Genomic DNA, 24,693 nt, shown 5'->3' with positions numbered 1-24,693 from the left:
TACTCCACACTGCCCAGCTCCTGGTGTCTTTGTTCTTGTTATAAAGTTTAATATCTAAGATGTTATATATTCTTCCCCCACCAATATGCCTTGTACAGTTTATCCTACTCTAATTGGAGACTTGATTTACTTATGTTTGAACATGCTAAACCCTTGTTTATTACTAATTAACAAATAAGAGACCTGCTGTAGTTCTACAGTTTGACCACTATTATCTGTCCTAAGAATTACAACGGCTATGTTTTAATGTAGCGTACACTGAGCATTTTTACATCCCTGCATGTTATAGCAGCTCTAGCAGCTAACTTTAAGGCCTACATTTATTAGGTATATACAGGTGCTAACCTATGTCATATCATTACGTGCTGAGGGAGCCCTAACTGGCTAGTTTTAGGCTATATAATGCTCAAAGTAATTTTAGTGGCTCACTTAGTTTATATTCAGTTCCTATAATTCATCAGAGTTCCTGGACCTCTTGAAAACCCTTACAGTAATTCTTGATTATCTGTTTAACACTCACACATTCCTGACTCCAAATGTTCATGTGCCCTTAAACCAGCTAAGATATACAAACTTTATTAGATATATGGTGCAACTATATTGGTCTATTTGCTGCCTTTAACATATGTTACCCAGCCCTTTAGCACATCATTGCAATGCAGGCATTTAATGCTACTTAACCCTATCTTTCTACTTATTGTACTAAACTAGCATAGGTTAAAATGTGTATTATGTTGTTCAAAATATTTATCTCTCTCCTACTTGCTAACCTATTGTTTGATGTTTTGCATAGCTAAACCAGATGCTATTGGTACCATTGGTATGTAATAACTATTTAGTGGCCCCATGTGATTCGCTTTTGTAGGGGAAACACACCTCTCTAGATTTCAAGAAGCTTAACTTTGCAATTAAATGTCATTAGTTCTGTCTTACTGTTGTTTTAGCTAGCCACTTGGGTTTCAGCTGAGCACACTGAAGGTCAGCTTTTTATACAATACGTGCTGCTGGCAGGTTATTCCTACTTAACCCCTACCCTCCCATAATTTCCGACTTTAGGAACTAATCGCTCCCTCTAGCCATGTTCTGTTTATTATAAAGATGGGAATCAGTATGACTCTCCCTAGAGATCATTGCTTATATAACAATTAGGTATATTTACAACACTATGCCACTAGCTTCCTCTCCCTGTCTCCCCCACTAGAACTCCATAAAGTGTCACTACTCCTCAAAAAGACAAAGTATACCACATCTTATCCTAAGTACCGCTATATATTACTTATAGCTTTTTTAGGACATTGCTTTTTCAGTCCTCTACTATCTCTATTTGACCCCTCTCCTTCCTTTCCCGCCGGCATCTATTACCTGCGGGTCATATCCCTACTCCCTTTACCAGCATTGTCTATAGTTGACATCTCCCCAGGAGAGGGGCCCATGTAGTAGTCCTTTCTTTTTCGGTTATATATAATTCCACCCCCCCCCCCCGTTTACACCCTCTCTGGGTAGTTACCCTTATTTTACATGCCCTAGCCTTAATATGTTAAGGACGCAGATGGAAGATAACCCCACTAGAAGTTTACTCGTAAACCCTGAGACCCAATCTTATATTATTTTTAAATAGCCCTGTAGTCTACATCTTGTGAATATAACTATCCCCACCCCACTTGTATCCTCTCTGTGACGCTTCCCTTACTTTCACATACCCTAGCTTTCCTTTACTAGAGGCGTAGTTTAAAAATAACCCCACTAGGTGTGCACTTAGAGACTTTGGGATTCCACTCCATTCTATTTAGCCATGTAGTCTGTACCTTCATAACACTTTAGCTGGCTCCGTCCTCCCCTCTCCCCTTTATTGCGAGCGGCTCTTGTCCGCTGTATTCCCCCCCCCCCCATACATTTAGGCCTACGGGAGGCCTAACAAAAGCCAGCTCCCTACCTCTCACCATTTTCAGCTCTTAGAATACCTCTTATCTTGAGGGTAGAGACCACTTGTTACCTGTTATAAAAAAAAAAAAAAAAAATGAGGCTCCTTTCCTATATGTCCCAGTCACATCTATTTCATAAATATAGTTTTAAATTTTACACTTTATACTCAAAGCTGCACTACTTTGGACTAGTTACTAAGACAACAAATATTACATTGACACACCAGAGTTATAACTCCTGTCTGCTTTTAATATGTGAATTGTATCAGTCCCTATATTGTTTTTGTTTCGTGCCTGGACATACTTTCTATTGTATTGTTTTCACTCAACGCCTCAATAAAAATTTTATGTCAAAAAAAAAAAAAAACGCCCACGCTAAATAGTTTCTAAATTTTGTCCTGAGTTTAGAAATACCCAATGTTTACCCCCTTAACCTCTTAAAGGACTGGTCATTTCAGACTAAAACTTCCCCAAAAGACCATTTTTAGCATTTTTGCTATCACTCCATTTAAACAGACATAGAACCTTTTTTATAATTACCTATTAAAACTATATATATATATATATGTTTTAGTAGGCAACCTAAAGTATTGATCTAGGCCCATTTTGGTATATTTCATGCCACCCTTTCACCGCCAAATGCGATCAAATAAAAAAAATCGTTAACTTTTTCACAATTTTTAGGTTTCTTACTGAAATTATTTACAAACAGCTTGTGCAATTATGGCACACACGTTTGTAAATGCTTCTCTGGGATCCCCTTTGTTCATAAATAGCAGACATATATGGCTTTGGCATTGCTTTTTGGTAATTACAAGGCCGCTAATTGCAGCTGTGCAACACACTTTTATTAAGGGGTTAATTAGGTAGCTTGTAAGGTTAATTTTGGCTTTAGTGTATAGATTTTTCTCCCACCTGACACTTCCCACCCCCTGATCCCTCTCAAACAGCTCTCTTCCCTCCCCAATGGTCACCCTCATCTTAAGTACTGCCAGAAAGTCTGCCAGTATGAAAATACGGTATAAGGCTTTTTTTTTCTTTAATAAAATATATATTGCTTTCTATTTTCTGCAGTGTATGATCCCCCCTTACCCCCCAACCTCAGTGATCCCCCCCAAACAGCTCTCTAAACCTCCCCCTTCTACCTATTAGCTGCCATCTTAGGTACTGGAAGCTTTCTCCCAGTACCCAGTTTGCAGTAATTGAAAACAATATACATTTTTTCTGTAGTGTAGCTGCCCCCACTCATTACCCTCCCCATCCCAGATCACTTTCCCGCCCTCTATACCCTTTCCACTATAAGAGCCCCATCTCACTCCTTCCCCCTTACTGCCGCTCTACATATTTTTATTCTATAGCGTAACAGTCCCACCCGCTCCCTCCCGCCACCCTCCAGCGATGAGCTAGCCACCCACCTCCCTCCTAACCCTCCCATGCCACCAATTATTGGCACCATCACTGCCCAATGCAGAGAGGGTCACAGAGTGGCCCTCTCTGCATCGTTTACTCTCCAGCAGGTATTGCACAATGCCTCAATATTGAGGCATTGTGGCAATACACTAAGAGTGGCTGAAGCGATCACTGATCGCTTCCAGTGCTCGTTTTACCGGAGGACATGCCGATGCCAGGTACGTCCAGGTTCACTAACTGACAGTTTTTACATGATGTACCTGGCACGTCATCGGTCCTTAAGGGGTTAATATAACTGTATTGGTTATACAAAACTGGGGAATGAATAATAAAGGAATTATCAATCTACAATACAAATTCTATTGTAGACTGTTCCTTTAAGAGCTATCTTGCTGTGCATACACATCAGCAGGTCCTGAACTTTAAGGACCCTATTGACAACTGTATGCATCCAGATGGTTTAAAGAAATGTCCCCTTCTGAAGATTTCTTAGAGCCAGAGCTCTAGTGCATATTGAATAAGCCAGATGGCTTCTTGACACTGTGGGCTCCATGTACTAAGCATCGAAGTGACCTTTCGTGTGTATTTTCGCATCAAAATTCACGCACGGACTAAATATCATATTTACCAAGCCGTGATCGAAGTTATAAACCACTTTTTTTTCATCTGCGATCGCACTTTTCCACAACTAATTGATCCAAACCCTTTTTTTCACATACTAAACCATTGATAGTCATAAAATCCGCTATTAAAGGAAATACAACCAATTCGTCTGCTCAAACTTTTGATTTAACTTTGTGTGATTTGCTTCACGACCCTTTAGGTAGCGAATACAATAGTAAACTATAGGGGGTATCAGACTGACGCCAGGTTGAAGTACTTAAGTTAAGCAGGTAGACCAAAATCATTTCATTATTAGTTTGGCAGCAATGAATGAAGATGGAGACACTTTTACATTTGTTTATATTTCGATTTATTCAATTACGAGGAAGAAGGGCTATCCAGGCACTAGGTGGAAATAATGAATTTCAAAGAAGGAGAGGAGGTCGAAGAAGGAGAGTTCCAAGAGTTTTCCTCCCTCGTATCGGTTTTGAAGCCATTTCTGATAATGAGGTTATCCAGAGATTCCGTTTGGACAGAGAAGCTATAATGGACCTTTACAATGAAATAGCAGAATACCTTGAGCCAATGACAGTGCGTTCACAAGCCATTCCTGGACTCTTAAAACTGTTGGCAGCATTACACTTTTTTGCCACGGGTTCTTTCCAGGCTGTGTCTAGCGTCATAATTGGCATAAGCCAGTCTGCATTTTCTAGGCACCTAACAAAAGTAATAAACGCATTGATGGTGGTCTTTCCAAGGTATGTGTGCTTTCCATTGACTCCTGAAGAGTGGCAATCTGTGAAGTCCAACTTTTATAGAATGTCTGGAATGGCCAATGTACTTGGAGCCATTGATTGCACACATGTTGCAGTAAAACCGGCACGTGAACGTGAAGAAGTTTACCGTAATAGAAAACAGTAGCATTCTCTCAACATTCAGATGGTGTGTGACCATAACAGGAAAACTTCCCTGGGTCCTGCCATGATTCCTATATCTTGTGTCAGTCTGGGTTATATCGGAAGTTTGAGGATGGAGAGATGCCCGAAGGATGGCTTTTAGGTACTTATTTTTTCACTAATGCATTCTCAATCTATATAAGATAAGTGTAGTTTTAATTGCAATCAGCCAATAGAATGCAAGCTCAATCCTATTGGCTGATTGGATCAGCCAATAGGATTGAAGTTCAATCCTATTGGCTGATTGCATCAGCATCTTGGATGACGTCACTTAAAGGAACCTTCATTCGTCGGGAGTCGTCGGAAGAAGAGGATGCTCTGCGCCGGATGTCTTGAAGATGCACCCGCTCCGCGCCGGATGGATGAAGATAGAAGATGCCGTTTGGATGAAGACTTCTGCCTGTCTGTAGGACCACTTCTCTCGGCTTTGATGAAGACTTCTCCTAACTTCGTTGAGGACTTCTTGCCGCTTCATTGAGGACTTCTCCCGGCTTCGTTGACAATGGATGTCCGGTCTTCAAAACTGTAAGTGGATCTTCGGGGGTTAGTGTTAGGCTTTTTTAAGGGTTTATTGGGTGAGTTTTAGTTTTAGATTAGGGTTTGGGCAGCAATAGAGCTAAATGCCCTTTTTTTTATTTTGTGTAATTTAGTGTTTGTTTGTTTTTGTAATTTAGGTATTTGTATTTAATTTAGTTAATTATATTTAATTTAGGTAATTTATTTAATTGTAGTGTAAGGTTAGGTGTTAAGAAACTTGATGACAAACCCTCGTCACCACTAAAGGGGGCGCAAGTAGACCAATTGGTCCAAATGACACTATAAAAAGCAATACGATTGTGTCAGTATTAATCAATATTTACAATGCATATATAATGCTATAACTTATCAGTCCATAAAGTGCTCATTCTCTGTTGATCAGATCTCCACTTAGACTTGTATTCATAGGTGTCTTTGTCCTCAAATCACAGCTGCTCCTTCCCAAAGAAAGCTCAAAAACTAATCTGTGGTAGTGCAAAAAAACACAGAAGGGTGCCTCCTAGTGTGATATAGTACAAGCAGTATATGTATGTATACTGCTTGTACTATATTACACTAGGAGGCGCCCTTCTGTGTTTTTTTGCACTACCACAGATAAGGTTAGGTGTTAGTGTAAGACAGGCTAGGTTTTATTTTACAGGTACATTTGTATTTATTATAGCTAGGTAGTAAATAGTTAATAACTATTTAGTAACTATTCTACCTAGTTAAAATAAATACAAACTTGCCTGTAAAATAAAAATATACCCTAAGCTAGATACAATGTAACTATTAGTTATATTGTAGCTATCTTAGATTTTATTTTACAGGTAATTATTTAGTTTTAAATAGGAATTATTTAGGTAATGATAGTAGGTTTTATTTAGATTTATTTTAATTATATTTAAGTTAGTGGGTGTTTGGGTTAGGGTTAGATTTAGGTTTAGGGGTTAATAACTTTAGTATAGCGGCGGCGACATTGGGGGCGGCAGATTAGGGGTTAATAACTGTAATGTAGGTTGTGGCAATGTTAGGGGTGACAGATTAGGGGTTAATAATATTTAACTAGTGTTTGCAAGGCGGGATTGTGACGGTTTAGGGGTCAATAAATGTAGGTAGGTGGCGGCGATGTTAGGGACAGCAGATTAGGGGTTAATAATATTTAACTAGTGTTTGAGAGGCGGGAGTGCGGCGGTTTAGGGGTTAATATGTTTATTCTAGTGGTGGCAATGTCCGGAGCGGCAGATTATTGGTTAATAATTTTAATTTAGTGTTTGCGATGCGAGAGGGCCTCGGTTTAGGGGTTAATAGGTAGTTTATAGGTGTTAGTGTACTTTTTAACACTTTAGTTATGAGTTTTATGCTACAACTCATAACTACTGACTTTAGAATGCGTTACTAATCTTGCGGGATAGGCTGTACCGCTCACTTTTTGGCCTAAAAAAAAAAGCTTGTAATACCGTTGCAAAGGAAGTCCCATTGAAAAAAGACTTTACGAAAATTGCGTAAGTTAATTTGCGGTATGGCCAAAAAAGTGTGCGGGACAGCTGTACCTACAAGACTCGTAATAGCAGCTGTAGTGAAAAAGCAGTGTTATGAGCCTTAACGCTGCTTTTTTACTCATAACACAAAACTCATAATCTAGCTGATTGTTATTTATTTAAAATAAGGGATTTTAAATTATTTCATAGTAGGAAAAAACATAATTTATGTAAGAACTTACCTGATAAATTAATTTCTTTCATATTGGCAAGAGTCCATGAGCTAGTGACATATGGGATATACATTCCTACCAGGAGGGGCAAAGTTTCCCAAACCTCAAAATGCCTATAAATACACCCCTCACCACACCCACAATTCAGTTTAACGAATAGCCAAGCAGTGGGGTGATAAAGAAAGGAGTAGAAAGCATCAACAAAGGAAATTTGGAAATAATTGTGCTTTATACAAAAAATCATAACCACCATAAAAAGGGTGGGCCTCATGGACTCTTGCCAATATGAAATAAATGAATTTATCAGGTAAGTTCTTACATAAATTATGTTTTCTTTCATGTAATTGGCAAGAGTCCATGAGCTAGTGACATATGGGATATCAATACCCAAGATGTGGAGTCTTCCACTCAAGAGTCACTAGAGAGGGAGGGAATAAAACAAAAAAACAGCCATATTCCGCTGAGAAAATAATCCACAACTCAAAAATAAGTTATTTTCACATTTGAAAGAAAAAAACTTAAATCAAAAAGCAGAAGAATCAAACTGAAACAGCTGCCTGAAGAACTTTTCTACCAAAAACTGCTTCCGAAGAAGCAAATACATCAAAATGGTAGAATTTAGTAAATGTATGCAAAGAGGACCAAGTGGCTGCTTTGCAAATCTGATCAACGGAAGCTTCATTCTTAAAAGCCCATGAAGTAGAGACTGATCTAGTAGAATGAGCTGTAATTCTCTGAGGCGGGGTTTGACCCGACTCCAAATAAGCTTGATGAATCAAAAGTTTCAACCAAGAAGCCAAGGAAATAGCAGAAGCTTTCTGACCTTTCCTAGGACCAGAAAATAAAACAAATAGACTAGAAGTCTTCCTGAAATTTTTAGTAGCTTCCACATAATATTTCAAAGCTCTTACCACGTCCAAAGAATGTAAGGATCTCTCCAAAAAATTCTTAGGATTAGGACATAAAGAAGGGACAACAATTTCTCTACTAATGTTGTTAGAATTCACAACCTTAGGTAAAAATTGAAAAGAAGTCCGCAAAACTGCCTTATCCTGATTAAAAAACAGAAAAGGAGACTCACAAGAAAGAGCAGATAGCTCAGAAACTCTTCTAGCAGAAGAGATAGCCAAAATGAACAACACTTTCCAAGAAAGTAGTTTAATGTCCAAAGAATGCATAGGTTCAAATTGAGGAGCCTGTAAAGCCCTCAGAACCAAATTAAGACTCCAAGGAGGAGAAATTGACTTAATGACAGGCTTAATACAAACTAAAGCCTGTACAAAACAGTGTATATCAGGAAGTATAGCAATTTTTCTGTGAAATAAAACAGAAAGAGCGGAGATTTGTCCTTTCAAGGAACTTGCAGACAAACCCTTATCCAAACCATCCTGAAGAAACTGCAAAATTCTAGGAATTCTAAAAGAATGCCAGGAGAAATTATGAGAAGAACACCATGAAATGTAAGTCTTCCAAACTCTATAATAAATCTTTCTAGAGACATATTTACGACCTTGTAACATAGTATTAATCACTGAATCAGAGAAACCTCTATGACTTAGAACTAAGCGTTCAATTTCCATACCTTCAAATTTAATGATTTGAGATCCTGATGGAAAAACGGACCTTGAGATAGTAGGTCCGGCCGTAACGGAAGTGGCCAAGGCGGGCAACTGGACATCCGAACCAGATCCGCATACCAAAACCTGTGTGGCCATGCTGGAGCCACCAGCAACACAAAAGACTGTTCCATGATGATTTTGGAAATCACTCTTGGAAGGAGAACTAGAGGCGGGAAGATGTAAGCAGGTTGATAACACCAAGGAAGTGTCAGCGCATCCACTGCCTCCGCCTGAACATCCCTGGACCTGGACAGGTATCTGGGAAGTTTCTTGTTTAGATGAGAGGCCATGAGATCTATCTCTGGAAGCCCCCACATATGAACAATCTGAGAAAACACATCTGAATGGAGAGACCACTCCCCTAGATGTAAAGTCTGATGGCTGAGATAATCCGCCTCCCAATTGTCTACACCTGGGATATGCCCCGCAGAGATTAGACAGGAGCTGGATTCCGCCCAAGCAAGTATCCGAGATACTTCTTTCATAGCTTTGGGACTGTGAGTCCCACCCTGATGATTGACATAAGCCACAGTTGTGATATTGTCTGTCTGAAAACAAATGAACGGTTCTCTCTTTAGTAGAGGCCAGAACTGAAGAGCCCTGAGAATTGCACAGAGTTCTAAAATATTTATTGGTAATCTCGCCTCTTGAGATTTCCAAACCCCTTGTGCTGTCAGAGACCCCCAAACAGCTCCCCAACCTGAAAGACTCGCATCTGTTGTGATCACAGTCCAGGTTGGGCGAACAAAAGAAGCCCCTTGAACCAAACGATGGTGATCTATCCACCATGTCAGAGAGTGTCGTACATTGGGATTCAAGGATATTAATTGTGATATCTTTGTATAATCCCTGCACCATTGATTCAGCATACAAAGCTGTAGAGGTCTCATGTGAAAACGAGCAAAGGGGATTGCGTCCGATGCTGCAGTCATGAGACCTAAAACTTCCATGCACATAGCCACTGAAGGGAATGACTGAGACTGAAGGAGCCGACATGCTCTTCTTAAATCTTAAACGTCTCTTGTCTGTTAGAGACAGAGTCATGGACACTGAATCTATCTGGAAGCCTAAAAAGGTGACCCTGGTCTGAGGAATCAAGAAACTTTTTGGTAAATTGATCCTCCAACCATGTATCCAAAGAAACAACACTAGTTGATTTGTGTGAGATTCTGCAGTATGTAAAGACTGAGCTAGTACCAAGATATCGTCCAAATAAGGAAACACCGCAATACTCTGTTCTCTGATTACAGATAGTAGGGCACCCAGAACCTTTGAAAAGATTCTTGGAGCTGTTGCTATGCCAAATGGAAGAGCAACAAATTGGTAATGCTTGTCTAGAAAAGAGAATCTCAGAAACTGATAGTGTTCTAGATGAATCGGAATATGAAGGTATGCATCCTGCAAGTCTATTGTTGACATATAATGTCCTTGCTGAACAAAAGGCAGAATAGTCCTTATAGTCACCATCTTGAAAGTTGGTACTCTTACATAACGATTCAAAATTTTCAGATCCAGAACTGGTCTGAACAAATTTTCTTTCTTTGGTACAATGAATAGTTTTGAATAAAACCCCAAACCTTGTTCCTGAGGAGGAACTGGCATGATTACCCCTAAAGACTCCAGGTCTGAAACACACTTCAGAAAAGCCTGAGCTTTTACTGGATTTACAGGAATGTGTGAGAGAAAAAATCTTTTCACAGGAGGTCTTACTTTGAATCCTATTTGATACCCTTGAGAGACAATGCTCTGAATCCAATGATTTTGGACAGATTTTATCCTAAAATCCTTGAAAAACCTTAATCTGCCCCCTACCAGCTGAGCTGGAATGAGGGCCGCACCTTCATGCGGACTTAGGGGCAGACTTTGGTTTCCTAAATGGCTTGGATTTATTCCAATTTGAGGAAGGCTTCCAACTGGAAGCAGATTTCTTGGGAGGAGGATTGAGTTTTTGTTCATTATTCTGACGAAAGGAACGAAAACGGTTAGAAGCCTTAGATTTACCCTTAGGTTTTTTATCCTGAGGCAAAAAAACTCCTTTTCCTCCAGTGATAGTTGAATTAATAGAATCCAACTGAGAACCAAATAAATTATTACCTTGGAAAGAAAGAGATGGTAATCTAGATTTAGATGTCATATCAGTATTCCAAGATTTAAGCCACAAAGCTCTTCTAGCTAATACAGCTAAAGACATGGATCTAACATCAATTTTGATCATATCAAAAATGGCATCACAAATAAAATTACTAGCATGTTGCAGTAGGCGAACAATGCTAGATATGTCAGAATCCAATTCATGTTGCGCTAAATTTTCCAACCAGAAAGTTGATGCAGCCGCAACATCACCCAAAGAAATAGCAGGTCTGAGAAGATGACCTGAATATAAATAGGCCTTCCTTAGATAAGATTCAAGCTTCCTATCTAAAGGATCCTTAAAGGAAGTGCTATCTTCCATAGGAATAGTGGTACGTTTAGCAAGAGTAGAAATAGCCCCATCAACTTTGGGGATTTTTTCCCAAAACTCTATAGATTTTGCTGGTAAAGGATACAATCTCTTAAACCTTGAAGAAGGAATAAAGGAAGTACCTGGCTTATTCCATTCCCTAGAAATCATATCAGAAATAGCCTCAGGAATGGGAAAAACACCTGGAGAAACCACAGGAGGTTTAAAAACAGCATTTAAACGTTTATTAGACTGAACGTCAATAGGACTGGTTACCTCAATATCCAAAGTAATTAACACTTCTTTTAATAAAGAACATATATATTCTATTTTAAATAAATAAGTAGATTTGTCAGTGTCAATATCTGAGGAAGGATCTTCTGTTTCAGATAGATCCTCATCAGAAGAGGATGAATTATTATGTTGTTGGTCATTTGAAATTTCATCAGCTAAATGAGAAGTTTTAAAAGACCTTTTACGTTTATTAGAAGGTGGAAATGCAGACAAAGCCTTCATAATAGATTCAGAAACAAATTCTTTAAAAGTTACAGGTATATCATGCACATTAGAAGTTGAAGGAACTGCAACTGGCAATGTACTATTACTGATAGAAACACTATCTGCATGTAAAAGTTTATCATGACAACTATTACAAATGACATTCGGTGGAATAATTTCTACAATTTTACAACAAATGCACTTAACTTTGGTAGAACCGATGTCAGGCAGCAATGTTCCAGCAGAAACTTCAGAGACAGGATCAGATTGGGACATCTTGCTCAATGTTAGAGAAAAAACAACATATAAAGCAAAATGATCTATTTCCTTAAATTACAGTTTCAGGAATGGGAAAAAATGCAAAAGCATAGGCCTCTTGATAGAAAAGAAAGCAGGAGGCAAACAACAATGGGGTATTGAAATAATGAAAAAAAAATTGGCGCCAAGTATGACGCACAACGTAATGTAAACTTTTTTGGCGCCAAAAATGACCAGAAATGACACACTTGCGTCACTAATGACGCCGCCATGTGAAAGGTCTCGACGTCACGTATGACGCCGGAAATGACGAAGTTGCATCAAAAACTTAATTTTCCTGCGCCAAAAATGACGCAATAAAGTCTAACATTTGACGCACCCGTGGGCCTAATACCCGCAAATGCAAAAGTAGTCAAATTGAAAAAGACTAAACCCCAGGTAAGAAACAAATTTCTTAAAGTGTTTATATTCCCAAATATGAAACTGACAGTCTGCAGAAGGAAATACATGAACCTGACTCATGGCAAATATAAGTACAATACATATATTTAGAACTTTATATAATTTGCATAAAGTGCCAAACCATAGCTGAGAGTGTCTTAAGTAAATGAAAAAATACTTACCAAAAGACACCCATCCACATATAGCAGATAGCCAAACCAGTACTAAAACAGTTCTTTAGTAGAGGTAATGGTAAATTTGAAAGTATATCGTCGATCTGAAAAGGGAGGTAGGGGATGAATCTCTACGACCGATAACAGAGAACCCATGAAAAAGACCCCTGTTAGGGAAATCATCGTATTCAATAGGTGATACTCCCTTCACGTCCCTCTGACATTCGCTGTACTCTGAGAGGAATCAGGCTTCAACAATGCTGAGAAGCGCAAATCAACGTAGAAATCTTAGCACAAACTTACTTCACCACCTCCATAGGAGGCAAAGTTTGTAAAACTGAATTGTGGGTGTGGTGAGGGGTGTATTTATAGGCATTTTGAGGTTTGGGAAACTTTGCCCCTCCTGGTAGGATTGTATATCCCATATGTCACTAGCTCATGGACTCTTGCCAATTACATGAAAGAAATAAAAATCCCAACATTCCTTGTTTAGTAGTCTTGGGTGATAATGTATGTATATATAACCATTATTATTTACAATCAATATCAAAACAAATTCAAAGATGTAACATGGAGGATATTTTTATATTCACAATTTTTTTGTAATGCAACATATATATATTTTCTATTAACTATTACAACTGATAACATATTACAATTTTAATACAAATGAAAATGTATACTATATAAATACTTATTGAACTATTTTAATGATAACTATATTAATATAAAACCAATTAATGTATTTTAAAAATAATATACATTAACTCAATATAGTTTTGAATTTATCTTGGGCATCTGAGAATCAAAAAAGACTTCACATTAAAAATAACTACTAGCACATAAAAGTTATCAAAATGTTGTTTTTGGGTGTATAGAATAATGGGATTAGATCAATCTAATTTAAAGTCTTTTAGTTAATCTAATTATTAGATATGGATCTGTCAATTTAACCAAAAAATAAAATATTTAAAAAAAATAAAAATAAATAAAATAACATGAGATTTACCAGCTTTATAGATGTGCCACACCAATTTACAAAGTTGCTATGCGACCAAGAAGGATGCAGAGAGTAAAATCTTTCACATCTGGAGAAATTATAATTCTATTTTATGTGATGGACCGTTATTTTCCTAAACGCTTAGGGGTGTCCGTGGAGTAACCCAAGATGACAGGGGCAAAACATTATATGAAATTATACGCAGAATATATTGTGTTTCTAACATTAAAAGAACCAGACGTCAATGCCTGAGGCGCTATAGCGATATTAGACGCAGAGAACCACAATATTACGAATCCATTAGAAGCCTTCTAAGGACATGTAAGTTTAATATTTACAAACTAAGGTGAAATATGTGTGCTATGTAGATAACATTGTGCTCTCGCCTGTGTTGCTATACTTTACAATAAAAGTGTTAAAACACATGAAATGAATACTAGAAATCTTGAATTTTTTATCAAGAGGATGTCAACACAGGCTCATAGAAGTGATCAATTCACAGTACTATTACATGTATTTTAATTTTTATGATGTTGGACCTTCAAAAACATAGTAGCATGTATACTATGCAAACAAACTCCAGGGAAGCGCTCCGACATTCACTTCAGTGTGGCTGTATCGGCTTACCGCAGTGATCTTCACATAAGGTACACATCCCCTCTGCCGTCCCTGAACTGGTGCAGTAACAGATCGATCCATCACCACTCCAACAAACACAAAGGCATCCAACAAAAAACACAATCAGCAGGCAGAAAACAGCTTCAAACAGGTAGGTAGATAAAAGCGAAAATGTATTTCTTCAAGTGCAGTGTCACAGCGTTACATCCACAGCAATGACACGTAGTAATGGCACATTTCGTATGCTACTAACTTTATCAATGACAATGTGAATACCCACTATGCACAACTATCTTTTATACACAAGAATAAACTCCTCCCATAAATGGACTATCAAATCCCAATATTATTAGGAGTCCTGCAGGTGGGTATAGGTAATTTGTGAGGTAAGAGAGAAACCAAGACCCAAAGATAAGCCCTCAATTTGAGTCTGAGATAATTATGAAGATGGCAAATTAATAAAATTTTTAGTGTCTATGCATATTTCTGAAACTGTTTCGCGCTTCTCCTCTGTGGGTATTGCCAAGACTTTGCTGATAATGTCTCTGGGCTTTGTGTAGATCATATATGAGTCACGTTGTCACTTGCGTATTGTTTCCTTTCCTCCAATTTATATTTTTGGTTTGTATATATGCATACAAGCATTTCTGAATAGATATGTTTCTATGTGCTTGGTTTTATACCCCTTTAATATGAATTACCTATACCCACCTGCAGGACTCCTAATAATATTCGCCTAGATTTAGAGTTCTGCAGTAGCCGTCAAAAGCAGCGTTAAGGGCTCCTAACGCAGCTTTTTACTGCCCGCTGGTATTTAGAGTCAGCCAGGAAAGGGTCTAACGCTCACTTCCAAGCCGCGACTTTTCCATACCGCAGATCCCCTTACGCCAATTGCGTATCCTATCTTTTCAATGGGATCTTCCTAACGCCGGTATTTAGAGTCTTGGCTGAAGTGAGCATTAGACCCTCTACCGACAAGACTCCAGCCGCAGAAAAAAGTCAGTAGTTAAGAGCTTTCTGGGCTAACACTGGTTCATAAAGCTCTTAACTACTGTGCTCTAAAGTACACTAACATCCATAAACTACCTATGTACCCCTAAACCGAGGCCCCCCCACATCGCCGCCACTATAATAAAATTTTTTAACCCCTAATCTGCCGACCGTACATCGCCGCCACCTACATTATACCTATGTACCCCTAATATGCTGCCCCTAACATCGCCGACACCTACATAATATTTATTAACCCCTAATCTGCCCCCCCAACGTCGCCGCTACCTTACCTACACTTATTAACCCCTAATCTGCCGACCGGACCTCGCCGCCACTCTAATAAATGTATTAACCCCTAAACAGCCGCACTCCCGCCTCGCAAACCCTATCATAAATAGTATTAACCCCTAATCTGCCCTCCCTAACATCGCCGCCACCTAACTTCAAGTATTAACCCCTAATCTGCCGACCGGACATCACCGCTACTATAATAAATGTATTAACCCCTGAAGCTAAGTCTAACCCTAACACCCCCCTAAGTTAAATATAATTTTATTCTGATGAAATAAATTAACTCTTATTAAATAAAGTATTCCTATTTAAAGCTAAATACCTGTAAAATAAACCCTAATATAGCTACAATATAACGAATAATTATATTGAAGCTATTTTAGGATTTATATTTATTTTACAGGCAACTTTGTATTTATTTTAACTAGGTACAATAGCTATTAAATAGTTATCTACTATTTAATAGCTACCTAGTTAAAATAATTACAAAATTACCTGTAAAATAAATCCTAACCTAAGTTACAATTAAACCTAACACTACACTATCAATAAATTAATTAAATAAATTAACTACAATTACATACAAACTGAACTAAACTAAATTACAAAAAAACCCCACTAAATTACAAAAAATAAAAAAGATTACAAGAATTTTAAGCTAATTACACCTACTCTAAGCCCCCTAATAAAATAACAAAGCCCCCCAAAATAAAAAAAATTCCGTACCCTAATCTAAATTAAAAAAGTTAACAGCTCTATTACCTTACCAGCCCTTAAAAGGGCTTTTTGCGGGGCATGCCCCAAAGAAATCAGCTCTTTTGCCTGTAAAAAAAAACACAATACCACCCCCCAACATTACAACCCACCACCCACATACCCCTACTCTAACCCAAACCCCCCTTAAATAAACCTAACACTACCCCCCTGAAGATCTCCCTACCTTGGGCCGTGTTCACCCAGCCGGGCACCGATGGACCAAAAGAAGACATCCGGAGCGGCAGAAGTCTTCATCCTATCCGGGCAGAAGAGGACATCCGGACCGGCAGACATCTTCATCCAAGCGGCATCTTCTATCTTCATCCATCCGACGAGGAGCGGCTCCATCTTCAAGACTTCCGGCGAGGAACATCCTTCTTCAACGACAACTACCCGACGAATGAAGGTTCCTTTAAGTGACGTCATCCAAGATGGCGTCCCTCGAATTCCGATTGGCTGATAGGATTCTATCAGCCAATCGGAATTAAGGTAGGAAAAATCTGATTGGCTGATTGAATCAGCCAATCAGATTCAAGTTCAATTGGATTGGCTGATCCAATCAGCCAATCAGATTGAGCTCGCATTCTATTGGCTGTCCCGATCTACATTTATTAGGGCAGATCAGGGGCTAATACTATTTATGATAGGGTTTGCGAGGCGGGAGTGCGGCTGTTTAGGGGTTAATACATTTATTAGAGTGGCAGCGGTGTCCGAATCAGGAGATTAGGGGTTAATAGTGTAATGCAGGGGTCAGTGATAGCGAGGGCGGCAGATTAGGGGTTAATACGTGTAAGGTTAGGGGTGTTTAGACTCGGGGTACATGTTAGGGTGTTAGGTGCAGACTTAGAAAGTGTTTCCCTATAGGAAACAATGGGGCTGCGTTAGGAGCTTAATGCTGCTTTTTTGCAGTTTTTTTTCTGCCCAAAATGCCCCATTGTTTCCTATGGGGGAATCATGCACGAGCGCGTTTTTCCAGCTAGCCGCTACCGTAAGCAACGCTGGTATTGAGAGTTGAAGTGGCTGTAAATATGCCTGTACACTCACTTTTTGGAGCCTAATGCAGCCCTTCAGAGAACTCTAAATACCAGCGTTGTTTAGAAGCAGCGCTAGAAAAAAAACACGCGTAGCTAACGCACCCCTTTGGCCGCAAAATTCTAAATCTAGGTGTCTGTGATTTGATAGTCCATTTATGGGAGGAGTTTATTCTTGTGTATAAAAGATAGTAGTGCATGGTGGGTATTCACATGGTCATTGATAAAGTTAGTTAGTAGCATACGAAACGCATTTGACCATACAGCTGCCTGTCTTTCTAATTATGTGCCATTACTACGTGTCATTGCAAATGGATGTAACGCTGTAACACTGCTCTTGGAGAAATACATTTTTGCTTTTATCTACCTGTTTGAAGCTATTTTCTGCCTGCTGGCTGGGTGTGTTTTTTGTTGGATGCCCTAACATGTATACTAGAGATCTATATATTAAAACATACATGAAATTGGGATGTCTGCATGAACCTTTAATTACAAGAATCAAGAAATTAATTCTAACTATTTTTATTTATTAACTTTGTTACAATACATATAAAAAATCTGCCAACTAATCATTACTATTAACATACAAATTATTATGAATACTAACTGTAGTGAAAAATATAATTATTAATTAATCATATTGATATGAAACCCAAAAAATTAATTTTAATGGAAACTGAACCAACATTTTTTCTTTAATGATTCAGATAGAGCAAAACATTTTTAACCAACTTTGTATTTTACTGCTATTAACAGTTTTTCTTCGTTCTCTTGCTATCTTTATTTTAAAAGCAGGAATGTAAATCTTAGCAGCCCATGGATCACACTTGCTTATTGGAGGCTTTTATTTACCCACCAATAAGCAAGCATAACCCAGGTTTAAAACCAAAAATGAGCCGGCTCATATGCATCACATTCCTTCTTTTTAAATTAAGATAGCAAGAGAGTGAATAAAAATTGAGAATAGGAGTTAATTAGACGGTTGCTTAAAATTGCATGCTCTTTCTGAACCATGAAAGGAAAAATTTGGGTTTATTGTCCATTTAATGATTTTGACAGATACCATCTTTTTAAAAAAATATCGCCGAGATTATGAGTTTGGCGTTAACGGGGTGAGGGGCTAACAAGGCTTTTTTTTCTAACGCTACCTTAAGCCAACGCTGGTATTACAGGTTTTTTTAAACCTGGCGTTAGCCGCAAAAAGGTGATCATAGAGCAGAATTTAGCTCCACATCTCACCTCAATATCAGCGTTGCTTACTGTAGCGGTAAGCTGGCTAAACGTGCTTGTGCACGATTTCCCCATAGGAAACAATGATTGGATCAGCCAATAGGATTGAGCTTGCATTCTATTGGCTGTTCCAATCAGCCAATAGAATGTGACCTCAATCCTATTGGCTGATTGCATCAGCCAATAGGATTTTTCCTACCTTAATTCCGATTGGCTGATAGAATCCTATTAGCCAATCGGAATTCAAGGGATGCCATCTTGGATGACGTCATTTAAAGGAACCTTCATTCTTCGTTAGGACGTCATTTGAAGAGGATGGCTCCGTGTCGGCTGGATAGAAGATGGAAGATGCAGCCTGGATGAAGCCTTCTGCCGTCTGGAGGACCTCTTCTGCCCCGATTGGATGAAGACTTCTGCCGTATGGAGGACCACTTGTGCCCGGTTGGGTGAAGACGGCTCAAGGTAGGGAGATCTTCAGGGGGTTAGTGTTAGGTTTTTTAAGGGGGGATTGGATGGGTTTTAGAGTAGTGGTGTGTGGGTATTGGGTTTTAATGTTGGGGGGTATTATATTTTTCTTTTTCAGGTAAAAGAGCTGATTACTTTGGGGCAATGCCCCGCAAAAGGCCCTTTTAAGGGCTATTTGTAATTTAGTATAGGGTAGGGAAATTTTATTATTTTGGGGGGCTTTTTTATTTTACTAGGGGGATTAGATTAGGTGTAATTAGTTTAAAATTCTTGTAATTCTTTTTTTATTTTCTGTAATTTAGTGGGGGGGGTTTGTACTTTAGTTTATTGAATTTAATTGTAATTAATTGTAGGTAGTTTATGTAATTTATTTAATGATAGTGTAGTGTTTATGTGTAATTGTAACTTAGGTTAGGGTTTATTTTACAGGTAATTTTGTACTTATTTTAGCTAGGTAGTTATTAAATAGTTAATAACTATTTAATAACTATTGTACCTAGTTAAAATAAATACAAAGTTTCCTGTAAAATAAATATAAACCCTAAGCTAGCTACAATGTAACTATTAGTTATATTGTAGCTATCTTATGGTTTATTTTATAGGTAAGTATTTAGTTTTAATAGGAATAATTTATTTAATTATGTTAAATTATTTTCGTTTTATTTAAATTATATTTAAGTTGGGGGGTTAGACTTAGGTTTAGACTTAGGTTTAGGGGTTAATAACTTTAATAAAGTAGCAGCGACATTGGGGGTGGCAGATTAGGGGTTAATAAATGTAAGTAGGTGTTGGCGATGTTAGGGACGGCAGATTAGGGGTTAATAAAATTTAACTAGTGTTTGCGAGGTGGGAGTGCGGCGGTTTAGGGGTTAATACATTTACTAAAGTGGCGGCGATGTCCGGTCAGCAGATTAGGGGTTAATAATTGTAGGTAGGTGGCGGTGACGTTGGGGGCGGCAGATTAGGGGTTAATAAATATTTAATGTAGGTAGCGGCGATGTCTGGTCGGCAGATTAGGGGTTTAAAAATTTTATCACAGTGTTTGCGATGTGGGGGGGCCTCAGTTTAGGGGTTAATAGGTAGTTTATGTTTGTTAGTGTACTTTGTAGCACTTTAGTTAAGAGTTTTATGTTCCGGCTTTAGCCCATAAAACTCTTAACTACTGACTTTTAAATGCGGTTGAAGTCTTGACAGGAGAGGGTCTACCGCTCACTTCTTCCAAGACTCATAATACCAGAGTTAGGCAAATCCCATTAAAAAGATAGGATACGCAATTGACGTAAGGGGATTTGCGGTAGCCTCGAGTCACGGAAGAAAAGTGAGCGGTGAGCCTCTACCAGTCAGACTCGTAATACCAGCGTTAGATAAAAAGCAGCGTTGGGACCTCTCAACGCTGCTTTTTAAGGCTAACGCCAAACTCGTAATCTCGCCGTATATTATTTATTTCTATTACTTCATTTTATTCCTTTTCTTGTTATCGTTTAACAAAATTTAAATGTTGGAGTTCACAGAAGAAGAACAAGAAAATTAAATAAATTAAATACTAGAAGTCTTTTTTAAATTTATTTAAAATTGTATGTTCAAAATAATTTATTAAATTGTAATTTTTAAATTTTCATGTCCCTTTAACAAAAGTAAACTTAAAAATAACTATATACATTAATCTTATTTTTTCTATCTATATTCACTACTTCAGATAAGAAGAAAGAAAATATTTGTGGTGCCCCTCCTCCACGTTATGTGGGGCCTATTCTAAATTTGACACCTCACAGTGAGGCTAGCTCCCTGCCCCTTGCCACTCTCTTTGCTTGACAGAGAATTGTCTCCACAGACAGGAGGTGTCAGATGCTTAACAATAGTACATACACCTCAAGGTAAAAAAGTGTGAAAAAGAAGAGGGCGACCCGTGCAAATCAATTGGGGAGATAAAATGGATATCTGCTTGTGATAAAAAAGGAATACTCACAAATTCAATTGCACACTGTAGTGCAAATGGAGCGTACTAGGTATATTAAAGTGACCTAGTGCACATATAAACCCAGGTTATGCTGCTGCAACTGTAGATGGGCTCAAGGTGAAATGATGATGAACGTCAAAAAAAGAAGAAGACTCTAGTGTATATAAAAGTAGTATAATATTTAATTAAAAATGGTAAAAATTAGTACACAGATCTGACAATAAACCTGTGATAAAATACTACGCGTTTCTAAGCGCTAACCGCGCTTTTTCCTCAGGCAAATGATACTGACTGAACTGGAGTCTCCTATATATTCTCCTATATATATACCCATACACACTGAATGTTTACCAGCTGAATTTCATTGCACAGGTGCTGCACCAATTAATTGCGTGAGTCACTGACAATGTGTCAGAGAGGTGCAATTTTTTCAATTCTAATAAACAATACCAAATACAATATAATAGTTAGCAATTGTACTATGATGATACAGAGAGTGGGTACAATAAATCGAAATACATATATACATATATACTCCAGTTCAGTCAGTATCCTTTGCCTGAGGAAAAAGCGTGGTTAGCGCTTAGAAACGCGTAGCATTTTATCACAGGTTTATTGTCAGATCTGTGTACTAATTTTTACCATTTTTAATTAAATATTATACTACTTTTATATACACTGGAGTCTTCTTCTTTTTTTGACGTTCATCATCATTTCACCTTGAGCCCATCTACAGTTGCAGCAGCATCACCTGGGTTTATATGTGCACTAGGTCACCATAATATACCTAGTACGCTCCATTTGCACTACAGTGTGCAATTGAATTTGTGAGTATTCCTTTGTTATCACAAGCAGATATCCATTTTATCTCCCCAATTGATTTGCACTAGGGGTCGCCCTCTTCTTTTTCACATTTTTCCAGACTACAGATTTCCATTCTGATTTTGTGAGGAGCAGCCCCTGTACGGTGCACAGTTCTCTGGGACACTGTGAAGTTCCCAGACTGTTTTCCTAGGCATTACCTCTGCCTCTCTACATTGTGAGTATGTTTGTATCTTTAATACACCACTTTTTTTACATTTTCAGTGTTTAATTGGGTTAATCTATAATTGTTCATAGGTAGTGACACAGAGGAAAATAATGTCACAAACCAAATTACATTAACTTTGCCATCAATGCAAATAGGTAAATGAATGGTCTTTCTATGGTTATTTTAGAATGACAAATTCTTCTCTTTCTTTCCTTCAATCTATCAATCTATCTATGTATCTATTTTTATATCTATATAACAGATGAAAGTAGTGACATCTACAGAACAAATGAATCTGATAATGATGTTGCCATGGAACATCGAAATAGATACAAACAATCACAACTTCAAAAACATAATTTATGCTTACATGATAAATGTATTTCTCTTGTAGTGTATCCAGTCCACGGATCATCCATTACTTATGGGATATTCTCCTTCCCAACAGGAAGTTGCAAGAGGATCACCCACAGCAGAGCTGCTATATAGCTCCTCCCCTAACTGTCATATCCAGTCATTCGACCGAAAACAAACAGAGAAAGGAGAAACCATAGGGTGCAGTGGTGACTGTAGTTTAATACAAATTTAGACCTGCCTTAAAAGGACAGGGCAGGCCGTGGACTGGATACACTACAAGAGAAATAAATGTATCAGGTAAGCATAAATTATGTTTTCTCTTGTTAAGTGTATCCAGTCCACGGATCATCCATTACTTATGGGATACCAATACCAAAGCTAAAGTATACGGATGATGGGAGGGAAAAGGCAGGATTAAGCGGAAGGAACCACTGCCTGAAGAACCTTTCTCCCAAAAACAGCCTCCGAAGAAGCAAAAGTATCAAATTTGTAAAATTTGGAAAAAGTGTGAAGCGAAGACCAAGTCGCGGCCTTGCAAATCTGTTCAACAGAGGCCTCATTTTTAAAGGCCCAGGTGGAAGCCACAGCTCTAGTAGAATGAGCTGTAATCCTTTCAGGGGGCTGCTGTCCAGCAGTCTCATAGGCTAGGCGTATTATGCTCCAAAACCAAAAGGAAAGAGAGGTTGCCAAAGCTTTTTGACCTCTCCTCTGTCCAAAGTAAACGACAAACAGGGTAGATGTTTGACGAAAAACTTTAGTAGCTTGTAAGTAAAACTTCAAGGCACGGACTACGTCCAGATTATGTAAAAGACGTTCCTTCTTTGAAGAAGGATTAGGACACAATGATGGAACAACAATCTCTTGATTGATATTCTTGTTAGAAACCACCTTAGGTAAAAACCCAGGTTTGGTACGCAGGACTACCTTATCTGCATGAAAAATCAGATAAGGAGAATCACATTGTAAGGCAGATAGCTCAGAGACTCTCTGAGCCGAGGAAATAGCCATCAAAAACAGAACTTTCCAAGATAAAAGTTTAATATCAATGGAATGAAGGGGTTCAAACGGAACTCCTTGAAGAACTTTAAGAACCAAGTTTAAGCTCCACGGGGGAGCAACAGGTTTAAACACAGGCTTAATTCTAACCAAAGCCTGGCAAAATGCCTGGACGTCTGGAACCTCTGCCAGACGCTTGTGCAAAAGAATAGACAGAGCAGAAATCTGTCCCTTTAAGGAACTAGCTGATAATCCTTTGTCCAAGCCCTCTTGGAGAAAAGACAATATTCTAGGAATCCTAACCTTACTCCATGAGTAATTCTTGGATTCACACCAATAAAGATATTTACTCCATATCTTGTGGTAGATTTTCCTGGTAACAGGCTTTCGTGCCTGTATTAAAGTATCAATGACTGACTCGGAGAAGCCACGCTTTGATAGAATCAAGCGTTCAATCTCCATGCAGTCAGTCTCAGAGAAATTAGATTTGGATGATTGAAAGAACCTTGTATCAGAAGGTCCTGTCTTAGAGGCAGAGTCCATTTTGGAAAGGATGAAATGTCCACTAGGTCTGCATACCAAGTCCTGCGTGGCCACGCAGGTGCTATCAGAATCACCGATGCTCTCTCCTGTTTGATTTTGACAATCAGTCGAGGGAGCAGAGGAAACGGTGGAAACACATAAGCCAGGTTGAAGAACCAAGGCGCTGCTAGAGCATCTATCAGCGTCGCTTCCGGGTCCCTGGACCTGGATCCGTAACAAGGAAGCTTGGCGTTCTGGCGAGACGCCATGAGATCCATTTCTGGTTTGCCCCAACGATGAATCAACTGAGCAAACACCTCCGGATGGAGTTCCCACTCCCCCGGATGGAAAGTCTGACGACTTAGAAAATCCGCCTCCCAGTTCTCCACACCTGGGATATGGATTGCTGACAGGTGGCAAGAGTGGTACTCTGCCCAGCGAATTATTTTTGAGACTTCTAACATCGCTAGGGAACTCCTGGTTCCCCCTTGATGGTTGATGTAAGCCACAGTCGTGATGTTGTCCGACTGAAATCTGATGAACCTCAGTGTTGCTAACTGAGGCCAAGCCAGAAGAGCATTGAATATCGCTCTTAACTCCAGAATATTTATTGGAAGGAGTTTCTCCTCCTGAGTCCACGATCCCTGTGCCTTCAGGGAATTCCAGACTGCACCCCAACCTAGAAGGCTGGCATCTGTTGTTACAATTGTCCAATATGGCTTGCGAAAGGTCATACCCTTGGACAGGTGTACCCGAGACAACCACCAGAGAAGAGGTTCTCTGGTCTCTTGATCCAGATTTAGCAGAGGGGACAAATCTGTGTAATCCCCATTCCACTGACTCAGCATGCATAATTGCAGCGGTCTGAGATGAAGGCGCGCAAATGGCACTATGTCC

Source organism: Bombina bombina, chromosome 7 (assembly GCF_027579735.1).
Source record: "Bombina bombina isolate aBomBom1 chromosome 7, aBomBom1.pri, whole genome shotgun sequence".
Lineage (NCBI taxonomy): Eukaryota > Metazoa > Chordata > Amphibia > Anura > Bombinatoridae > Bombina > Bombina bombina.
The sequence above is the reverse complement of the archived record's forward strand: the minus strand, read 5'-3'. Positions refer to the sequence as shown.